Here is a 2562-nt window from a genome sequence, read left to right as displayed (position 1 = left end):
ACTATAAATGCATATATAATGCATAGAAAAAGGTTGAGAGAACATAAAACCAAAACATTAACAGTGGTCTTCACTGGGTGGTGAAATTACAAGTTTTTTTCTCTTGATATTTTCTGTATGCTTTCACATATTTTCTGAATAGTCTACAATCAGAGAAGTGAAAATAATGTGTATGTGTGTGTGCACACGTAGGAGGGACAGTATTGGTTGGAAGTAGGACCAGGGAAGGTTTGGAGGTAGCAAAAGAACTAGAAGCTGCTGAAGATTGAAATTAAAACTAGGGCTGTGGGGTATGTGAGATTTTATAATTAGAAGTGGGGAACTTAGACTTTTACGTGGCCTAGAAGCTACCAGTAGAAGGTAGGGATTAGGCCAGGCACGGTGGCTCACGCCTGTAATCATAGCACTCTGGGAGGCCAAGGCAGAAGCATTGCTTGGGAGGTCAGGAGTTTGAGACCAGCCTAAGCAAGAGGGAGACCCCCATCTCTACTAAAAATAGAAAGAAATTAGCCAGACAACTAAAAATATATAGCAAAAATTAGACGGGCATAATGGCACATGCCTGTAGTCCCAGTATTCGGAAGGCTGAGGCAGAGGGATTGCTTGAGCCCAGGAGTTTGAGGTTGCAGTGAGCTATGCTGATACCACGGCACTCTAGCCCAGGCAACAAAGAGAGACTCTGCCTCAAAAAAAAAAAAAAAAAAGGTAGGGGTTAGAATTTGGAGTAGAGACCGTGGATTATTAGAATTAAAGCAGACGCTGTGAGAGACTGGAATTAGAATACAAGGGTTTATTAAACTGAATTTTTTTAAAACTATAATAGCAGTATTGGTGAGGGTATGGGAATATTAGAATAAACTGGAATTCTATATTTCTGGTGAGACTGTATATTGTTATAACTATTCTGGATAACTTGTGTTTTGGGGAGATGTGACCTTTTGACCCTAGCTACTCCATTTCTACAAATTTCTCCTTGAGAAAAATCTTAGAAATATGTAATAATTTAGTTACATATAAGTTCATGTATGTATTTCCTATAATAAAAAAGACCTGAACATAAGGTCTTGGTTAAATAATTAGCCTTACAATGGAATAACGTTCACTCGTTAAAAATAACAGTGTAAAAATACTTACTAAGACAATCTCTCTCAAAGGGGCCTCCGTACATTCCTGTGATTGTATACAAAATTTTATGTGTTAATATATATAGAGGGGGGAGGGAATGGAGCCATTCAGCAGATACTCAATTTGAGGCATGGAACACTGCTCTGGAGAGCTGGAATTAGAACCGGAGGGTATAATCATTTTTTATTTCCTCTACGTTTCAAGAGTTCTTTGGATACTGCTTGTCTTTATACTTTTAAAACCAAATTAATACATACTATTTGTTAAAAATTCAAACCTTATTGAAGTAGCTAGAGTTGCAAGTCAAAGCCCTCCCTCTCCTCTGACCTTCCAATCTCATTCCGCACCCCAGAGGAAGCACGATTAATATAGGGGAATCTCCTGCCAGATCCTTTTTATTCCTATGCATTTACAGATGCAGATCCTCATAGGATCCCTGCCGGTCGCACTGACATCCCAAATAATAAAAGGAACAGAAGAAAGAGAATGTTTATTGAGGGCTTAGTATGTGCCTGAAGTGTTTTAAGGGTTTGCCAGTGTGAACTCACGGTGGTGGTGGTCCGTGCCCTCGTCGTCTCCCGCCCTTAGCACTGTGTCCCCGCTTGCACTCTTGTCCCCCACTCCCCATTCTTCATAAGGCAGCTGGAGAGGTCATTAATTTTTAAACGTAAATCAAATTAAATCATGTCCCCTTCCGTTGCTTCTACCTTGCCTCGAATCAAACCGCAATTCCTTAGCAACCCTACTATCCTCTATGGTTGCGTTTACTGGGCCGTGCGGGGGACCCGGCTTCACAGCTGAGGGAGCGCCCTCCCAAGGGGCAGGGGCAGGGTTTCTTGTGCGGTGGGTGGAACCTCAAATCGAGTGTAAGCGGAGCCCGAGGTGGATGGCTTTCAACTGAGGGCGAGCTAGGGGATCAGGGCTGAAGCAGGGCCGCAGACCCCGCAGACTCCTGCGGGCCCCGCGGAGCCACTGCGGCCGAGGTGAGCGTCTGTCCTGGGTTTGGGGGCGGGCTCTGTTGGCACGGCAGTCCTCGGCTCCTCGCGGGGGATTTGGAGGGAGTTCCCAGGGGACCCTAAGTGGAGGCGCGGAGGTGGCGGCCCTGGGGAGCTTACGGGAAAGGCTGGTGAAGGGGCCGGGCGGCCTGCTACAACCCTCCCTGAACCCCGCCTCCTCTCCCCTCCCCCAGGCCTCCGCCAGAGCCAGCTGAGAGCTAACCGCATCTTCCGGGGCAGCGGGGCAGCAGCCAACTGCGCGGCAAGAGAGCGGCCGACAGTGGGGATGCGAGGTACCGGCATTAGCCATGGCCAAGTGGCCTTAAGGAGAGCGTAGAGGCCGGGCCTTCAGCATTTCTCTCAAGGGTCCAAGGAAGGCGGCCTCGGAGGAGAGGGAAGGTGAGGGGCCGGCAGGCAGGCAGGCTGGCTTCGCGGGTAACTA

Source organism: Microcebus murinus, unplaced genomic scaffold (genome assembly GCF_040939455.1).
Source record: "Microcebus murinus isolate Inina unplaced genomic scaffold, M.murinus_Inina_mat1.0 scaf008_hap2_Mmur4.0, whole genome shotgun sequence".
In the NCBI taxonomy this organism is placed as follows: domain Eukaryota; kingdom Metazoa; phylum Chordata; class Mammalia; order Primates; family Cheirogaleidae; genus Microcebus; species Microcebus murinus.
The sequence above is the reverse complement of the archived record's forward strand: the minus strand, read 5'-3'. Positions refer to the sequence as shown.